The sequence below is a fragment of the Corapipo altera genome, unplaced genomic scaffold (assembly GCF_003945725.1).
Source record: "Corapipo altera isolate COAL_440 unplaced genomic scaffold, ASM394572v1 61111, whole genome shotgun sequence".
Taxonomy (NCBI): Eukaryota; Metazoa; Chordata; class Aves; order Passeriformes; family Pipridae; genus Corapipo; species Corapipo altera.
In genome coordinates this window covers 5,584-26,178 of record NW_020885261.1, presented here as the reverse complement: position 1 = coordinate 26,178, position 20,595 = coordinate 5,584, and the positions used below count along the sequence as shown (strand labels likewise).

General features: G+C 51.2%; 1 pseudogene; it reads left to right on the top strand.

Moving 5' to 3' along the window:
- Positions 1-4,516: 4,516 nt before the first annotated feature.
- LOC113940308 lies at positions 4,517-6,247 on the top strand (annotated as a pseudogene).
- The last annotated feature ends 14,348 nt before the right edge of the window (positions 6,248-20,595 follow it).

Here is a 20,595-nt window from a genome sequence, read left to right as displayed (position 1 = left end):
TGTGACCATGGGAACTATCTAGTTAGCCTTACTGTTCTCCTGGAAAACGGTCTAACACTTTGTAATCTTTCAAAGTCCTCAAGCTTCAGGGGCTTCGTGGGGCTGTGATTTCACCCCACAGCTCAGCACTGCCCAGGATCCTGTCTGATTTCTGAGAGTCCTTGAATTCTTCATGTCTGAGAGGAAAAGACTTTGCATTTAAGTGCTTTTTCCTGGGTCTCAGAACAGCACCCAGACATCTGTGGTAAAGCTGAAGACTTCTGGTCATCAGGTTTGTACGAATTTTCCAGAGTGGTCAAAGGCTAAAAACTATGGAAATGGAAGCAATGAGCTGTGTAACTCCGTTCTTTGACAAGAGAAACTGTGCAGGTGCAGGAACCTCCCACCTAAGTTCTACACTAAATTGACACGTACGGTATGTGTGACCTATTTCAAGTGGCTAATGTCCCCAGGAATGCCAAATGCCACCAGACATCTCTGAGACACCTTTTTCTTCATCATTGATCTTCGTTCTAGCAGTTTCTTCCCTGGAACTTGCTTTAATATGTTACAATGGATAGGAGGCATTTACTCCTGTAGTTCCTGCTACGTCTTCCTCCATGAAACAGCAGAGCTACCACTCCTTGGGAAGTTTTCATGGCCTTCTAATTTTGCAGCAATGCTGCAACCTCTGCAATACCACTGGTCCAAGAATGCCCTGTAATCAGCAGTCAGTGTGATAGCACATCCCTCCCAGAATCCAGAGCATGATACCAGGAGACATGGAAACCACACCCCAATAGTTGTAATCAGTGGGATAGCCTTGTAGTATGGGATTGAGGCATGGTCAAGCTTCTCTGTTGAGTTAGTGTGTTTAGTTGTTCGATGAATGCGAGAAGCGTTTGTTCACTTTGAAGTCCATCTCAGTTCACTGGTCCCCTCACCTCCATTGGAAAGAACAAGGTGTCTACACACAGCACCCGGTTGAAGACCAAAACACCAAAAAGACAAAAAGGGCCCAAGTAGCACAGGGAATGTGGAGCAGCAGCAGTTCCAGAGAGGAACTTTTCGGTACCGCTGTGAACACATCTTTGAGGGCAGAGGTGTGGACCGGCAGTACATAAAGAACTTGTGAGGTAATTAGTGCTCTACAATCTGCAGGGACTATTCTGCAGGCAAGCACTAGAAAGGAAGCAAACTTCAGGGACCCAGCACAAAAGGGAAAAAGGGAGAAGAGCAGGAGGGGCAGGGAGCATGGAACAAGTGAGGGAAAGAAAGGACAACAAGTTGTTAAAAGAAGGAAAATGCAAAGGAGGAAACCATTCCTGTTGGAGGAAAAAAGCTGCCCTAGTTGAAAAGAAAAGGGTTGGCAGCTGTGTCTTGTCTGAAAAAGAACAGGGAAAACAGATAGTGAATGGAAGGACAGTGGGAGTACCCAGTGCTTCCTAAAACTGAATTACAGCAACAGTCTTCAGTTTGTCCTTTCCATTGTGATTTTCCAGAAGAAAACTCTGGGCATCTCAAAGTTTTGTCAGGATCAAGACAGATCCCTTCATTGCTTCCTTGGCTTCCCTGAAGGATGTTACAGAAATTAAATATTTCTACAGGTTATTTCCTGGCTCATTGTTTTATCCAGTTGCTAATCTATGCAGATGTAGAGTTCAAATGGCTATCAGGGCTGCTTCAACACTTTGTAACAACTGCTCCCCAGATCTACTCGTGGAAAACAGTTGAGCTGATTGCAAGAAAAAGAATGCACTAGATCTGAGAATGGTGACTCTGTTCTCACTCAGCATCCTGACTGCAACAGCACCCATCCAGTTTCTTTTCAGGTCATGCATGTCTCACAACCTTGAGCGGACTGTCAAGGAAGTTGATGCACAACTACATTGGACATTTACCCCCTCTTCAATGACTGATGTCTGCAGGGGTTTTGTTTCTTAGTTTGGGGACTTGCTTCCATGCAAATATTTCTTCTTCCTATTGCACTCTTGTTGGTAGGACTTAGTCCCCTGAAGTTCTCTCTGACCTTGACTGCAACCTCTGGAGACATTCAGTTTGTTGTCAACAGAGGAGCTGAGGACAGTTCACTCTCACTAGACACAGTTTGTCTTCTCGGGATTTGCTTTCAACTCTACTACCGTATCAAGTTTTCTTCCTGGAAGGAGTGTAAGTAAAACAATGACTAAATCCACAGAGATCTTACCTCTTAACTCTGTCAATACTACGTCTTAACTGTGTATTTTCTGTATAATTCTAGGCACGACAGGAACAGGATACAAACATGGCTAGAGACCTTCAACGAGGTAATGTGTCATTATGTTAGGAGGGTTTTTAAGCAAAAAGGTGACTATTTCTAACTCTTGACAGCTCTCCAGCCATTTTTTTTCAAGTTCCCGTGAGAAGTAGGTTTTGGGGGTTTTTCTGCCAGCCTTCCAGTTGAGACTGGAATGTGAAAACTTGCTGCTTCCCAAAATGTTGCGTCCAATGCCTGGAAAAAAAACAAGAGCAAAGAAATGCTTGGTTGAAGCTGAAGTTGCCCTTCACTAGAGTTGATCTCAAGCACAAACAGCAAAGCAGCCATGAGATCAGATTTTTAGAAGCTTCGAGCATCACTTCCCCTTCCTTTACACCCATGGCATCCAGCACTAAACTGTACTATCCGTGTTCTTTGCTGTTAGTTCTTGATTTTTGCTAGGATTCTGTGATTCATGGCTTGTCTTGGTAGTTTAGCTGGTGCAGTCTTTCTTGGAATAAGCAAGAAGATCAGTGACAAAAGAGAATCTGTCTTTGGGAAAGATATTCAGTCCTTTTTCGGCAAATATCAGTTCAGTGCTTGTCATCCATAGCATAAAACCTGCTGTAGAATTTGAGACCAGGTGTCCAAAGAGGTCTGTCCAATGTGGTTTCAGAGCCAACAGGGGGACCACAGACATGGGGTTTGTTCTCAGACAACTGCAAGAGAAGTGCAGGGAACAGAACAAAGGTCTCTATGGAACCCTTGTTGATCTCACCAAGGCTTTCAATCCTGTGAGCAGAAAAGGTCTGTGGTAGATTTTGGAACGTTTAGGTTGTCCCCCCAAGTTCCTTAAAATGATCATCTCACTCCATGAGGATCAGCATGGCCAAGTCAGATATGGCAATGCACTCTCTGAACCCTTTCTAATATCCAATGGTGTGAAACAAGGCAGCGTTCTCACACCAACCCTATTCACAATCTTTTTCAGCAGGATGCTCCAAAGGGCCACGGCAGACCTCGATGAAGAAGGTGGGATGTACATCCCATATTGTACTCATGGAAGCCTTTTCAACCTAGGTCGACTGAAGACCCACATGAGGACCTTAAACCATCTTGTCTGGGAGCTGCTTTAGGCTGACGCCACAACCCTCGTGGTTCACACAGTGGCAACTCTGCAGCATTTAACATCCTGCTGTGCTGACGCTGCTGAGCTTTTTGGGTTGGGCATCAGCTTGAAGAAGGCACAAGTTCTCTATCAGACTGAGGAGGGGGCCTTTGCCCACATGGACGATGACTGGAAATACGACACCCATCCAGACCTTTCCCAATGCGCAGATGTTACCGCATGGGAAGAAGACGTGACAACCCAAGAGCTCTACCCATGGGAAGAAGAAGTGAGAGTCCAACAACATTCCCAACGGGGAACCAGAAGACACCAAGAACTCTACAAATTTGAAGAAGATGGGAGAGTCCGAGAACTTTCCCAATGGGGGGATGGGAGACACCCAGAGCTGTACCAACGGGAAGAAACTGTGAGATGCCAGGAGCTGTACGAATGGGAAGAAGATGGTGTGAGATACCAGGAGCTGACCCGATGGGAAGAACATGTGACAGTGCAAGAGGTGTCCCAAAGGGAAGAAGAAGAGACATATCAAGAGCTGTCCCAATGGGGAGATTTGAGAGGCCAAGAACTTTCCCAATGGGGAGATGTGGCAGTCCCAGAGCTGTCCCAACGGGAAGGTGAGAGATACCATGACCTGCCTCAGTGGGAAGAAGATGTGCAAGGGCATGGACTGTACCAATGGAAAGACAAGAGAGACCCAGAGCTCTCCCAAGTGGGAGACAAGACAGACAAGGAGCAATGTCAGGAAGAAGACTACAGTGCCCAAGAGCTGCCCCAAAGGGAAGACAGGAGTGAGAAAAAGCTGTCCCAGTGGGGAGATGATGTCGGTTACAGCACCTGGGACAAACCCTGGCACCCAGTGAACGCTGGGGACCCTCAGATTGTTCCCCAGGAGGGACCCAGCTCTGCCAGCAGCGTGGGCACAGAGGTGGCAGCAGAGACAGTCCATGACCTGCCCAGTCCAACTCCTGCCCCGGCGAGTACCAGGAACACCGAGCCAGCAGGTGCTGCCCCCAGGGACCTCTGCCTCTGTTGAGGAAGAGGCAGAAGCTTCTCCAGCCTTTGGAGAGCAGGTGCCATGGGCAGGGACACAGAGTCCGGTCCCTGCCCCACACAGTCCTTCAGAGGGCAGTGAGGCCCTGCTGGACACAAAACAGTCCATCACATGTGGGATCATGAAGAAGGCTGAGCTTGTGATCCAGGGATCCAGCCAGGAGCCGGAGGAACAGAGAGACCTGGAACAAACTACGACTACAGAAATGGTACCATTAGTTACAGCAGAAAGGGCAGAGAGTCCAGTCCCTGCCCCACACAGCCCCTAAGAGGGCAGCAAGGCCCTGCTGGACACAGACCAGTCCATCACCCATGAGATCCTGAGCAAACCTGAGCTTGAGATCCAGGCATCCAGCCAGGAGCCAGAGGAAGAGAGAAACCTGAAACAAACCATGGATACAGACACGGTAACAACAGTTCCAGCAGAAAGGACAGAGAGCCCAGTCCCTGCCCCACAAAGCCCCTGCTCCCCCAGCAGCCCCTCACCTTCCCAGGTGAAAGCCCAGGCCCTCAGCGAGCAGCAGGAGGGAGCAGGAGGGGACTCAGTCCTGGCAGTGCAAGACACTGACAAGGGACCCTTCCCTGGGGAGGGTATAGACTGGAAATACTACGCTGACCAAGACATTTCCCAGTGGGAAGATGAGGGAGACCAAGAGTTGTCCCAAGAAGACATCAACAATACCAAGAAACGTCCCAGTGGGAAGACTGCATTGAGCAGGAACTGTCCCCTGGAGAAGTCAAGAGCTACCAAGAATTGTCTCATTGGGAAGAATACGACGAGGAAGAGGAGCCCCAAGGAGAAGTGAAGAGCTACCAAGAAGTGTTCGACTGGGAAGAAAACATCGAGCAGGAGCAGTCCCAAGGAGAAGAGAGTAGAGGCCAAGAAGTGTCCGACTGGGAAGAATACAGCGAGGAAGAGCTGTCCCATGGAGGAGTGAAGAGCTACCAAGAAGTGTCCGACTGGGAGGACTACAGTGAGGAAGAGTAGTCCCAAGGGGAAGGCAGTAGCTACCAAAAACTGCCCGACCAGGAAGAATACAGCGAGGAAGAGCAGTCCCAAGAAGTCAAGAGGTAGAAAGAACTGTCCAACTGGGAGGACTCCAGTGAGGAAGAGCAATGCCACGGAAAAGGCAGTAGCTCCCCAGAAGTGACCGACTTGGAAGAATGCAGCATGAAAGGGCAACCCCAAAGAAAATTCAGAAACTACCAAGAACTCCTGTCCGACTGGGAGGACTCCATTGCCCAAGAGCTGGGCCGTGCTGAAGACTCCTTGGGCCAGGACTTTTCCGACTGGGAAGACTACACACCCTCCTGGCTCTCCCGATGGGAAGATGACAGCGACAGAGAGCTGGCACTGGTGGACTGGGAACACACGAGCGTCCCCAGCTTGGGGGTCAAGCCCTTGCTCCCGGAGGAGGACGAGTGGGAAGAATTGAGCATGCTGGAGCTGTCCCAAGGAAGGACAAGGCACAGAAGACAGGCTGATAATTCTTGCAGCAGAGGGGCTCCCAGTGCCCGTCCCTCGCCAGGCATGGGCTGAGCGCCGGGCACCTGCCCCGTGCACACAAGTGCCGCTCTGCGCCTCACCTCCCCAGCTGGAAACCCTGTCCCCCGGAGGGACTGAAGCTTCTCCTGCCTTGGACCAGCAGGTGGCATGGGCAGGGACACACAGTCAGGTCCCTGCCCCACGCAGCCCCTGCTGCCCCCCCAGCCCCTCGCCTCCCCAGCTGGAGGCCCAGGCCCTCAGCAGGCAGCTGGCTGTCCCCACCAAACGTCTCTCCCGTTTCAGGCGGGCGCTCGGGGCTCTGCGCAGGCTGTTCTGCTCCTGCACGAAGCAACTTTCCCCACTGTAAGTCTGTTCTTACCCTGGTGCCCCCGCTGAGGGGCTGCAGCCAGACAGACCCCAGTGCCCTTTGTGTGGGGCACAGGCAGGAGGAGCTGCAGCCCCAAGTCTCTCTTCATTCCACTTGCAGGCAATAACAGCCCAGGCCTGCTGAGACAGTTCCCAGGTTGCAGGGCTGTGATGGGTGGGAGAGAAGGCCAAGGAGACACAGGAGAGAAAGAGCAGGAGAGAGGTGTCCTCAGCGGGAAGGAGCTTCTTGGACCTGTGCAGTTGCTCTGGGGGATGAAGAAACTGGGTGAACTTTTGTGGGTGAGGGTGAGAGGAGAGACTGGTTTGGGTGACATTGTGGAGTGAGACAAAGAGCCCATTCAGGTTGTCTTTGATAACCCTGTAATTCAGTGGAAAGGCCCCACAACAGGATGCAAAGAGTCCCAGAGGGTTGTGCAGGGTCTTGGTCAAGAGAGCCCTTGGGCCAGAGGCCTTTAGAGCACAGTTGCCACATTGGGGGACAAGAGGGAGGCTCATCTGCATCTGCTTCTCTCCAAGGGGAGCCAAGAGGTTACCATAGTAACTGACCATAGCAATGGGAATGTCTGATGGTTGCCATGGTAACCGACTACAGCAATAAGAATGTCTGATGGTTGCCATGGAAACTGACCATAGCAATGGGAATGTCTGATGGTTGCCATGGTATCTGACGGTAGCCATGTGACTGTATGGCGATTGCCATGGTAACCAACTGTACCAGTGGGAAGTATGATGGTTGCCATGGTAACTGACCGTAGCCATGGGAATGTGTGATGGTTGCCATGGTAACTGACCATAAAAACGGGACTGTATTATGGTTGGCACGGTAACTTACCATATCAGTGGGAATATACGATGGTTGCCATGGTAACTGGTTGGGGCAATGGGAATGTATGATGGTTGCCATGGTAACTGACTGTAGAAACAGGAATGTATGCTGTTTGCCGTGGTAACTGACTGTAGAAATGGGAATGTATGCTGGTTGATATGGAAACCGACCTTAGCAATGCAACTGTATGATGGTTACCATGGTAACTGACTATAGCATTGGAATTTATGATGGTTGCCATGGTAACCGACTGTAGAAGTGGGAAGTATGATGGTTGCTATGGCAACTAGCTGTAGCAATGGGAATGAGACTGTCTGATGGCTGCCATGGTAACCAACCATAGCAATAAAAATGTGTGATGGTTGCCATGGTAACTGACCGTAGAAAAAGGAATGTATGATGGTTGCCATGGCAACTGACGTCAGCAATGGAATGTATGATGGTTGCCATGGTAACTGCCCGTGGCAATGAGAATGTATGAGCGTTGCCATGGTAACTAACCATGGCAATGGGAATGTATGATTGTTGCCATGGTAACTGACTTTAGCAAAGGGAATGTATTCTGGTTACCACAGTAACTGACTGTAGCTGTGGGAGTGTATGATGGTTGCCATGGGAACAGACCATGGCAAGGAGAATGTAAAATGGTTGCCATGATACATTCTGCATAATGGTTGCCTTGGTAACTGACTGCATCCGGGGGAATTATGATAGTTGCCATCATAACTGACCGTAGCAGTGGCAAGTATGATAGTTGCCGTGGTAACCAACTCTACCAGTGAGAATGTATGATAGTTGCCATGGTGACTGACCGTAGCGATGGGAATGCATGATGGTTACCATGGTAACACACCCTTGCAATAAGAATGTCTGATGGTTACCACGGTAACTGACTGTAGCAACGGGAATCTACCTTGTTGCCATGGTAACTGAGCATTCCAAAGCAGCTGTATGATGGTTACCATAGTAACTGACCGCAGTAGTGGAAATGTGTGATGGTTGCCATGGTAACCGACTGTAGCAATGGGAACTTATGATGGTTGCCATGGTACCCAACTATACCAGTGGGAACTATGATGGTTGCCATGGTAACTGACCATAGAAGTGGGAGGTATGATGTTTGCCGTGGTAACAGACCGTAGCAATGCGACTGTATGGTGGTTGCCATGGTAACTGACTATAGCAATGGAAATGTTTGATGATTGCCATGGTAACTGACCGTAGGAATGGGAATGTATGATAGTTACCATGGTAACTGACCATTGCTGTGAGAAGTATGATGGTTACCATGGTTACTGACTGTAGCAATGGTAATGTATGATGGTTGCCATGGTAACTGATCATAGCAATGGGAGTGTAGGATGGTTGCCATGGTAACCAACCCGAGTAATCTGTCCTAGTTGCAGGGGCCACGACCAGTTTATCACTGGGTGGGTGCAACCAAAACTGTGTGTTTTACACCCTCTGGGTCATTTCTGATGGACTCTTAAGAATGGATCCTTTGCAGCAGCTGCCCAGGGCCCACCTGACACCTCAGCCTACAAGCTGGCTGGGAAAGAACTGTGCAAGGAGTGTTCCTTTGTCTTCACACCCAGGACTCTGCTGTCATAACTCCCCTCCGGGGAGGCATTAGCACCTTCACCCCCAACCTGAGGGGTCATCTCTGCCAATGGGCCGCCTTGGACTGGCAGAACAGGCAACTGCAACACCCAGACCATCACACACTGCAAAAATACCCCGTGACTCACAGAGTTAAATCGCCCATTGGGAAACTCCCTGCCCTGGGGGAGGTGCTGCACATCCCCACCTGAACCTGAGCACATTTACTCTTGGGCTTTGGGGACTTCTGCTACCACTCGTGGGATCGAGAGGAGGACCAGAACTCCAACAGGACTGGGATTGGAACTCTCCACAGGACTGCCATCATTACCTCAACACAACTGCCACCATCATCTGCACCAACAGCTTTTCCTTTCCTTTTCCTTTGCACCCTGGGAGGCCACGTGGTGCTCAGCACTGTTCTGTTCTTGTCCCAGGCTGCTGGCTTATACAGCTATTTTTGTGGGTTAAAATCAGTTTTCTCTGTATCATTGCATTTATTGTCATCTTCTTAGGAAATAGCAAGTCTGACTTGTAATCCCTGGCGTGGGTTCATTTCTCCCTCCGGTTCACTTTTAACCCAGCACACGATGGGAAAAATATGATGGTTGCCATGGTAACTGACCGTGGCAAGGGGGCTCAGTGGTGTTGCCCACGGGTTCCACTTCTGCAAATTGGCTTCACTCACCTTCTCCTGCAGCAGCCTCAGCCACTCGTCGTGGGGGCCCCACACAGCAGTTTCCCACGTCCGTGAGGTTCTGCAGCAGCCCAGAGTCCCTTTGGCCCCACAAGGTCCTGCAGTGTCCCGATGGCCCCTTGATTCCGTGAGGCTCCACAGTGTCCCAGGGTCTCCCTGGTTCCACGAGTTTCCCCAGTGTCCCAGGTTTCCTTTGGTTCCATGAGACCCAGATGTGAAGCAGTGGTCCCTCGATTCCACGAGGTTTTGCAGTGTCCCAATGGCTCCTTTCTGCCATCAGGTTCTGCACAGTCTCAGGGTTCCTCTGCTTTCAGGAGTTTCCGCAGTGTCCCGATGGCCCCTCGATTCCAGGACGATCCCAAACATCCCAGGCTTCCTTTGGTTCTAGGAAGCCCTGCATGTCCAGATGGTCCCTTGATGCCATGAGTTTTCACAGTGTCCCCATTTTCCCTTGGTTCCACAAGGACCTGCACTGTCACAACAATCCCTTGATTCCATGAGGTTCCAGTCTCCCAGGGTTTCTTCATCTCCATCAGACCCTACAGGGTCACAATGGTCCCTTGATTCTGTGAGATTCCACAGTGTCCCAGGATTCCTTTGCTTCCCTGGGCCCTGCAGAATCACAATGGACTGTTGATTCCATGAGGTTCCACAGTGTCAAAATGGCCCCTTGATTCTGGGAGGTTCCACAGCATCCCAAGATTCCTTTGGATCCACAAGGCCCAGCAGTGTCACAATGGCCCCTTGATTCCATGAGGTTCTTCAGTGGCACAATGACCCTTTGTTTCTGTGAGGTTCCACAGTGTCCAAAGATTCCTTTGGTTCCATGAAACCCTGCAGTGACACAACGGGTTGTTGATTCCGTGCAATTCTGCAGGGTCACAAAGGCCACTTGGTTCCACGAGTCTCCTTAGTGTCCCAGGCTTCCCTTGGTTCCATCAGGTCCTGCAGGGGCACAGGCACTCCTTGGTCCCATGTGTGTCCCAGGTTTCATTTTATTCCAGGAGGCCCTGCAATGTCATAATGGCCACACAATTCCATGAGGTTCCCCAGTGTCCCAATGGCCCATTGACTCCATGAAGTTCCAAAATGTCCCAGGGTTTCTTTGCTGCCATGAGGTCCCCCGTGTCACACTGCCCACTTGATTCCAGGAGATTCTGCAGTCTCCCAGCTTTCCTTCTGTCAGAGACTGAAACAGTTAATGATTTATGCATTCTAAGAGACTTCTGCAGGCTTTTGACTTTCTGATGGGCAACTGGGCCCATCCCCCCCCTCCTCCAGTGCAGAAGATGTCAAGCCCCAAAAAGGAGGGAAGAACCACATGAACTCCGTGCCAAAAAGGGGGACACCAACCTATGAAAACAACTCCCCGCCCTGGGGGAGGTGCAAAGGATATGGATTTTGACTGGTGACTTTGTAGTTTTGGTGGGGTTTTGCTTTTCCTTCTCTTCCCCCCACCTGCGGATCAAGACATCGCTGGATCCAGTGGGTGGTGATTATCTCATCTATTTTTCTTGCTCTCCCTTACTCTTACCCTGTCTTTCTCTCCCCTATGCATTTCTCTCCTCCCCAGAAAGGTTATGACAGCACCCAAAATGTTAACATACCTATTGATGCAGAATTGTTAAAATAAATCTTACCAATATATGTTTTCAGACACCAATTATTTAGTGTCGTTTCGCTTTAATCCACCCCAAAGGAATTATTGATAAAACCTGGGTTACCCCCTCCCCCCTCTTTTCCTGGGGTGCGTCGTAACACCTTCAGATCCATGAGGCCCTGCAGTGTCACAATGGCCCTTTGATTCCATGAAGTTCCACACTCTCCCACAATTCCTCTGCTTCCATGAGATTCACAGCGTCTCAATAGGCCCTTGACTCCATGAGGTTCCAAACTGTCCCAGGGTTCCTTTGCTTCCAGGAGACCCTGAAGTGTCACAACAGCTCATTGATTCCCTGAGTTTCTCTGGTGTCACAATGATCCCCTTGATTCCAACAAAGGCACCGTATCTAAATTTGTTCTTTGCAAACTGTCCTTGCTGTCACCTCCTGGCAGTGGCTTCATGGCCCCTGTCAGAGCCAGCCCTGTCCCTGCACTGACCCAGCTCTGCTGCCCCACAGATGCTGGATCAGGAAGGGAAGGCCCACGGTGCAGGGCAGTGCACTGGGACTCATCCTGGAAGGGACCTCGGCAGGTTTCTGGGCCAAACCAAAGCACAGCCAGTGGAGAAAGGGACACAGGGATGGGCAGTTTGTGTGCTCTGCCACCTCCAGGGGAGATGTAGAGCTACAGGGACAACCAGCCCATGTGGATTCTGTCCATATTTGCCCTTTGCACACAGTGAGTCACACACTGAAGTCACAAGTTCCCTTGATCCACAGAGAGAGGAAAAAGGAGAAAGTGAAAGAATTTCTGTGCTGTGCAGAGCTAAATCTGCACTCATCCCAATATTCTGGTCTTACAGGACCTTTATCCAACACATTCTGCAACACCTGTTCACTGGGGAAACTTCTGTGTGGATGGCCAGGCCCAAGGAGTGGTGGGCAATGGAGTTCCAACCAGTGGTGTTCCCAGGGCTCAGCACTGGGCTCAGGGCACTTCAATCTCTTTCTCAAGGATCTGCACAAGGGCATCGAGTGCAGCCTCGGGCAGTTCCCAGGGGACACCAAGCTGGGGGGGAGTGTTGATGTGCTGGAGGGCAGGAAGGCTCTGCAGAGGGATCTGGACAGGCTGGATCCATGGGCCCAGGCCACTTGGAGGAGGTTCAACAGGGCCAAGTGCTGGGTCCTGCACTGGGGTCACAACCACCCCAAATCCCTGACCATGCCCTGCAACTGCTCCCCACAGCCTGTGCTGTGTCCTTAATCCTTCCATTTCCAAGGACTCTGTGGGACAAGGGAGCTCTGTGCTCTGGGTACGGAGGGAGCTCCAAGTGCCACTGGAGTGGGAACCACAACTCCTCAGGTTTGGGTTCTTTGGGAGGGCTGGAACTGGTGAGACTTAGAGTCACACAAAGTTTCTCTTCATTGCCCACAAACAAAATTTAAACACGATACAATTTATAACCATCCCAGCTCTTCCCTCAGTTTTCCTCAGCCACAGTGAGCTGGAGAACGCACGTCCTTGATGTCCTGGTGCCACAGCCCAGGGTGCTCCTGGCCTCCCTTGCTGCCAGGGCACACGGCTGCCTCCTGCCCAGCTCCCTGCCCACCCACAGCTTCTGACAGGGCTGCTCCCAGCCAGGCAGCTCCAGCTGTGCCATGGCCAGGCTGAGTCCCCTGCAGGGGCACACACTGCCATTTGTCCCTCAGGGATTTCAGCAGGTTCCTGCTCAGACGTGCTCTCCTCCTCCCTGAAGCCTTTCCCTGAGCACAGAGGCCTGAGAGACCTTTCCAGGAAAGCCTCAGGCAGAGAAGCCATGGAGTCCCTGAGCACCACCTCAGTGTCTGCTGGAGTTAAACCCCCCTCCCCATTGCACAACAGCCCTGCATTTCCCTCCTGCAGCCTTGGTGTCCAACACAGCCCTTGAGGCTCTTTGGGCTCTGGACTTTCCCGCAGACACAACTGCAGGGGAGTTTTGGCTTTGCCACAGTCCCCCTGCACAGCCCAGGCCATGCCCAGCAATCCCTTGTCTGTCCCTGGCCTTGCTGTCCCACCCTGGCAGCGGCTCCGTGGCCCCTTTGTGCCCCGCTGCCTCCCAGCTGGTCCCACAGCCCCCTGGGCAGGCCCAGCCCAGCACAGGAGCACTCAGGGTGGGGAAGGGCCCCTCTGACGGGATGCCCAGGGCAGAGCTTGGCCTTGGGCACCCAGGGCCTTCCCGTTCAGCCCCTCTCCAAGCTCCTGGACAGGCCGTGTCCCCTGTGGGGCCTCACAGACAGCCCTGCTCCAGGCTCTGCCGGGCTCTGGGCCAGCAGAGAGGCCGGACAGGGCTGGCCATGGCCCTGGCACAGGCCCTGAGCCCAGCAGGAGGATGGAGGGGGGCACAGCAAAACTCCCCCCTAAGCCTGGGCTGAGCAGCCAGTGCTGGCAATGGCTGGGGAGAGAGGTTGGGGGGGGACAACTGTCCTGGGCCACCTTCCTGCTCTGTTCGTACCACCAAGGGCACAGAGCAGCCTCCTCTCACTGGCACTTGCATGTTTTCAATGCCTTCCCCAGACCCGGACTCTGCACCACAACCCCCCTGGGCTGAGTCCTCCCCTGCACGGTCACACAGTGTCACACACACATCCATGGCTTTCTCTCCCAGGCCCTTTCCAGCCCAACCCAGCTCCCTCCAAGCTCTCCCACCTGCCCTGAGCTCTCTCCATCCCCAAGGGCCTCTCCCAGCACAGCCCAGGCGGCTCTGGCCCCACAGCTTTGTCCAGGGTAGGCTGCTCTGGGCAGTGGCACCACAGCCCCAGCCCCTCTGGGCACAGCGTCATTCAGCAAACAATATTCTACAATTCAACATCACAGACTGTTCTGACCCAAAAATCAAATCCCCTTGAGGGACACAGAGTGTTTCCCCATCCCTCTGCATCATCCACCAAGGGCACCCAAGTCCTTGAGCAGAAACAATCCCATGGGTGGCTTTGCCTTTGCTTAAGGCAGGACTCATTCAAACTGTCCTCCCCAACATATTCCTCATATAGACCACAGGGAGTTTATCCCCTTCAATGGTACGGAGAGGTTCTTTTTGGGCAGGGTCAGTTCAACTGGTAGACTTCACTAATTAGGTTTGTGTGATGCCTTCAAGCTTTCTGGATATTTTTTTTTTAGCTTTTTGTAGATTTTAACAGTAGTTATGTAGTAAATGTAGATGCTAACATAGCTGTATTATAAGTCACCCTTTAGCATAGTAGTTTACACAGACCCAACCCTATTACTCCATTTTATATCAAACTTTCTAAATTCCTTTATCATGTTTAGACTTCTTTTCAAGGTCGAATTGTATAAAAACACCTCTACTGAACAACATCACACCCTAGACCTGGACAACAAGATCCCACAAGAGACAAAGCAACCTTCAAGCCCAGAACTTTGGAGGTGCTCCAAGGACTGTACGGACTGTGAAGAAGATAAAGATGAGGAAGAAGGGGTCCCAAAGACCCCAAACCCAACTCCCCAAGGGGCATGTCGGGGGCAGAACTGGGCAGAACCGGGGGTTGGAGAGTTCTGGCGTTGGATGGACCATCCTATAAAACTGTAGAACCATTGCCTGGGAGGGCGCGTCATGTGTGTTCCCCTGGGTCTGATGAAAGGACCTGCTCTTTTGAGCTGATCTTAGACACTGAATTGGCCTGGAGTTTTCTCTCTTGAGCTTACAGGATTAACTAAGTAGGTGGCTTTTGCTAAATGCACATCCCAAGGTTTGAAGGTCCCACTGCCCATTGCTGTCAATGTGGTTTTGAACAGTCCACTGTACCATTCAACTTTCCCAGAGGCTGGGGCAGGACAGAGAATATGATCCATCCACTCCATGTCGAGTTCTCTGGTCCAGGTGTGTACAAGGTTGTTTTGGAAAAGAGTCCTGCTGTCCAATTCCAGTGTTTCTGGAGGGTTGTGTCTCCACAGGACTTGCTTTTCCAGGCCCAGGATGGTGCTCTGGGCAGTGGTGGGAGGCACAGGGGGTGTCTCCTGCCATCCAGGGGTTGTGTCCACCACTGTCAGCACAGAGCTTGCCTTGGTGGGTCTGGGGAGTGTGCTGGGATCAATCTGCCAGGCCTGCCCACATCTCTATTTCAGCCATCATCCCCTACCCCAGAGGGGCTTTACCCTCTTGGCCTGTTTGATGGCAGCACACGTTCTGGAGAACCTGGCAGTTGGTGTACATGGTTAAATGCAGCCCTGGATCACAAGCCCAGTTGGATGTTGCAGCTCTTCCCTGAGGACCTGAGGTGTCCTGGGCCCAGTGAGCCAGGAATAATTCCCCCTTGTGTTGCCAGTCCAGCTCTGCCTGAGACACTCTCATCTGCTCAGTCCCACCCCCCTGTCCAGTGTTGGATGTCACTCAGGAGCCCAACTCTTGGCTCCCTGTGCATCTCCAGGATGGACTTTCACAGCCAACCTCTCGACCCGGGTGGCAGGAGGGCCTACCCTGATAAGGCCTAAAATCCCATCAGACAATGCCAACAGTGCCAGCTCTCCTGCAAGCTGTCTGTGAGATCTGCCAGTTACTGGTGCCACCATGGGAATGGGTTTGGTGTTGGATGATGCTCAAACCAGCCTGGTTCACCCAACTGCGAACACACATCCTGCTTTTGGAAGTTGGATGGGACAGAGAAGCTGGTAACTGGCCTGTCCATTTGTGAGGAGCAGTCAGTCACTTTATACTAGAGAAGTCCAGTCCCCTTTCATCCAGGCAGGTTCTTCTAACACAGCCCTTCTTGGGGTAGATGTGTGGAGATTCCTGCCTTGGCTGGGGATGCCCTCCAAGGACACTCCTCAAGGCTGAGCAAAAGAAATCTCCCAGGGACCGTTGGTCTGGGTGAGTTCCATCAGATCTCTACGTAATAATTATTTCTTTTGGCTAGCTTTAATTTAATTGTTTCAATAATTGCTTCAATATAGGGCACTATCCTATCTTGTACTCTACTACTAGTAGTTTTAGCCTTTATACTGTCTAGTAAATAATTCTGATTAAGATTTTTGTCCGATCTTTTGTAAGAGTAAATGATTCATTTTATATCAGTATTCTCATTTGGTCAATCATTAAAACCTGTGGGACAAAAGGGGTTCAATCCCACTTCTGTAATTCCTTAAATTTAATTTGTTGACAAAATCTGAGGCAAAGATTGGATCCCTTATTCCTTGAGGCTCTGCAGTGGGACAGTGGCTCCTTGATTCCATGAGGCTGCACTGTTTCCCAGTGTTCTTTGGCTCCAGAAGGCCCTGCAGTGCACTGCAGTGCCCACAATGGCCCACTGATTCCATCATTTTCCCCAGTGTCACAGTGGGCCCTTGATTCCATGAGATTCCACAAAGTCCCGTTGGTTCCCTTTGGTTCCAAAAGGTTCTGGGATGTCCCACTGGCCCCTTGATTCCCTGATGTTCCACAAAGTCCCGGGGTCCTTTTGATTCCATGAGGTTCCACAGTGTCCCATGTTCCCTTTGGTTCCAGGAGGCCCCAGTGTATTCCAATGGCCCCTGGATTCCAGGAGATTCCACAGTGCCCTGGGGTTCCCTTGTCTCCCTGAGTTTTGGCAGTGTCCAGGGTCCCTTTGTTCCCAGGAGGTTCCTTCATTTCCATCAGGCCCTGCCACGTCCCAGACTCCCTTTGGTTCCGTGAGGTGCTGCAGGGTCACAATGTCCCCTTGATTCCATGAGGTTCTGCCATGTCCCAGGGTTCCTTTGGTTCCATGGGGTTCCACAGTGCCAAAACTCCCTGCTCTTATCCTTCCAAAATTCTTGGGCCTATTCTACCCCTGCCTGGGATGCAGAACCATTGTGTTTGTGCAGGAATGGATCCATGGCCATCCTGCCACTGCGCCAATTGAATGCTGCAGAAACATCACTGCAGGCCCGACCCTGGATGCAGGAACAGCCTGGGAACTCCAGGCCTGCTCCCATTCAGCAGAGCCAGTCGGGGTCCCAAAGAGCACAATGGATTGACTGCAACCCCTGCAGTTCTCTGGCATTGCTGGGGACAAATGCATGAGCTGCCAGGAGCTCTGCAGAGCCCTGACAGTGCCACTGCAATCCCAAGCTGCATTGCCCGGGTCAACACTCAGCACAGCCAAGGCCACAACCCTTCCTGAAAGGTGTCCCTTCTGGGCAGGGCCAGGGGACAAACCCCTCCCTCTGTCCCTGCACATGTTGTGTCCAATTCTCATCCCCCACTTAGGGACAAAGTCAGGCTCCATTGGGTGTTTAGCTTTGCATTTCCTTCACTCTTTTGTACTTCCAACACAGACACCCCCCCCAGTCTGGGTAGAGTCTGGCCCCCCAAAGAACACAAGACCTGACTCATTGTGGCTCCCGCTGCAGGGGTTGGAACTTGGGCCACAGTCTGTGCCAGGAGCAGAGAGGTCCCTCCCCACAGAAACTTCTTGGCAATGGAGTTTGTAAGAAACCGGGACAGGCTGTGGGGATCACTGGCAGGGCACAGCCAAGGACATGTCTTGACCAGCCTCCTGTTTAACAGGACCAGCTTTTTCACCCTCTTTGCTCTCTGTTTTCTCATGCTTATTCCTCCAGTGACCACTGGGATCCTACCCTTGCTTTAGTTCCTTCCTAGACATCCCAGGACAAGTCTTGCCCAGTCCCCAAATCCCCTTTCTGGCTGCCCATCATGAGGCTCAGAGTACATCCACTTCTCTTGGAACCTCTTGCAGTTCTTGCCAGCCCCACTGGTGAATATTTCTTCATTTTATCCAATATAAAGCTCCCCTAGGTCAGTTTAAATCAATTGCCCCATGTTCTGCCACTCCAGGCCTTGGTAAAATGAATCCCTGTGACTATCTCAGACTAGGAGCACAATGTTTTCATCTGCAAAAATCTTGGAGAGTGCTTAGAAATGTCCCTACACAAAGTTTGTCCCCATCTTTCTTAGAAGCCCCTGTGGTGGTGCATCCTCCCCCCATTGTCCTCAGGCCTGATCGATGATCTCAGGAGCTCCTGACAAGCCTTGACCAAACCAGCTGAGCAATGAAGAGCCCCTGGACTGGACCAGGGCTGTGGGGAAGTGTCCCTGGACTGGACCATGTGCTTCTGGATGATACAGGTGGGAACAATCCGGAGTGGAACAGTTTGGGAACACAGGATAATCAGTCATCCCATGAAAGCCTTGGAACATTCCCTACCTGAATCGTAACCCAAATGGAACACTTTTGGATACAATTCCCAAATATTTTTGAAATTACAGGCATTTCTGCCATGAGGATGGAAATTCAGCAGATGACTAAAGCCAGTCCCCTTGTGAGCCCACACCCAGTGGGGCTGAGGGAGGCCCTGGCAGCTCCCCAGCACCTCCCTCTCAGTGGGACACCTCTGGCAGCCTCTCCCAGCTCGGGAACCCTCCAGTTTGCAACACTCCAAAGACCGTCCCTGATGGCCAGGACAATTCTGATCCCCCTCCACAAACACTCCTCCAGCTGGGACCCTTGTCTGGTGGGAAGCACAAAGGGATTTGTGGCAGTGTTTCCCTGACAAGCAGGAGAATTTGGGAGAGGCACCTTTCTACACCCAGCTATTGATGTGTGCACACATCTCTGCCTGGGTGTGGGGGTGAATTGACTGTGGGGTGAATGTTGTTCTTGGGAATCTCTAATCTTGTGGAAATCATTCCCTTTAATAAAAAAATATATATTTTTTGTGATGTCCACTTTAAAATCTTCCTCCTCAGCTAAACTACAATACAACTCCAATTAGTTGTTGATATCTTGAAGATTTGAAGACAATTAAAGGAAGGGAAATAATTTGTTTTTCTGTGTTTTAATGAGTCCCACAATGTGTTTGGAGCTGCATGCATTCTCCTGAAGTGCTGAGAGAAGACTGAAGAAGCTGCTGAAGAAGTCAGAAGCCAAACTCCAAGTGCCTTGAAGCATTGCTGGGCCCCACTGAGGGCAGGCACTGACAAAGCCTCCCCAGGGACTCCTTGGAGCAGCTCCTTGGAGGCCAGGAGTGCAGGCAGACAAAGGCTCTGGGCAGGCCCCTGCAATGCTGAGCAAAGCCTGCCTTGATTTTGTGGAGCACAAAGGCCAAGGCCTGAGCCCCAGGCCCTGGCCCAGCAGATCCTGTCCCTCCCAGCTGGCTCAGGGTTGTTTGGGGGCAGTGGGATGGGAGGGGGAGGAACAACAAAGGCCCAAAACTGGGCAACCCCTGCCAGGCTCCTGGGGAGGGCCGAAGCAGAAACCAAGGGCAGAACCTGCAAGGCAAGTTGCTTGTGGTGGCCTGAGTGGCAGAGGCAGCTGCCAGAGGCAAGGGGACAAAGGCCCGGGTGCCTTTGGGCCTTGCAGCCCTGCCAGAGCCGTTGGTCATCTCTCCTGCAGGCTGTCCTGCCCTGGCCCTGCTGCTGCTCTGGCCTTGCAGGCTGCACACACCCCTCCTGCTTTCCCACCCCCTCCCAGCAGCATTTCTAGACCCTCCCTGATTTCTCGGCACCAGCTCTGGCTGTTGCCACGTGCACTTGGCCTTCTGAACTTGGATCCTGAGCCCCTGTGCCACAGGACATCCCTCCCAGAGCCCAGGCCCTTCTCCTGGGGGTCACTGCAGAGCTGAGCAGATCCAGGTCACCTCCCATTCCTCTGCCAACCCCCTGGGCCTGCTCTGGGCCCTGCAGGTCCTTGCCCTGCTCCCAAGGGCTGGGGGGGTGCAGAATGGTCAGAATGTGAAATAGCTGTAACATGAGTGACCCTCTACAAAACAAAGAAAATTTGGACAGATTTACATACATAAGACAGCTTATTGTTCATCCACACTTGAGCAGGTGCCCCAGATGTAGCAAAAGCACAACCGAAGTGTTTAATGACGTCATGGTTTTTTTGTCTAGTATGTGCATTAGCAACCACCACATGGGAAAACATGTCAGTGGACACATGGACATGCTTTAAATTACCAAATACATTGACATGAGTGTCATCTGATTGCCAGATCTGTAAGGCCCTAAGGCCTCGAGGATTAGTACCAAAATATACAGGAGTACAGGCATTACGACATTCTGGACAAGAGTATAGGCATCATGACAGTCTGGACAGGAGGTAACAATTAAGCGAGCAATAGAATGAGTCAAGCCAAATCAACATCTGAAAGCTTCTGCACCGTGATAATAAAAAGACTAATGAGACAAGACAGCTTGCTGGTGAATGTTAGGAACAAGTCTCAAAGTGACAGCAAAAACAAAAGCATCTGCCCGGGCATGACCCTCTGTGAAGAAACCTCGGAAAGAGGTATGACTACAAACATGTAGCACAAAATAAGGAACAGGCCTCTGCAAAAGAGTTCTCTAGAGCTCGAACAAAACTTGAAAAATAAGACCTGGAGATGGACAACGCAACACCGCCTGATAGAGTTGCTGTAATAAATTAACAACATATGCAGAATCAGTGATAACATTTAAAGACCGAATAGGAAACAACTGAAAAGCAAGAGTTACAGCTCGACATCCCATAATTTGAGGAGAACCCTCTTGATGAACAATTTGATGTTGTCATCCACATTCTGCTTTCCACGCTACCGCAGCTTCACTTGTCTTCCTCGAGCTGTCTGCAAAGACTGTAAGGCCATCAAC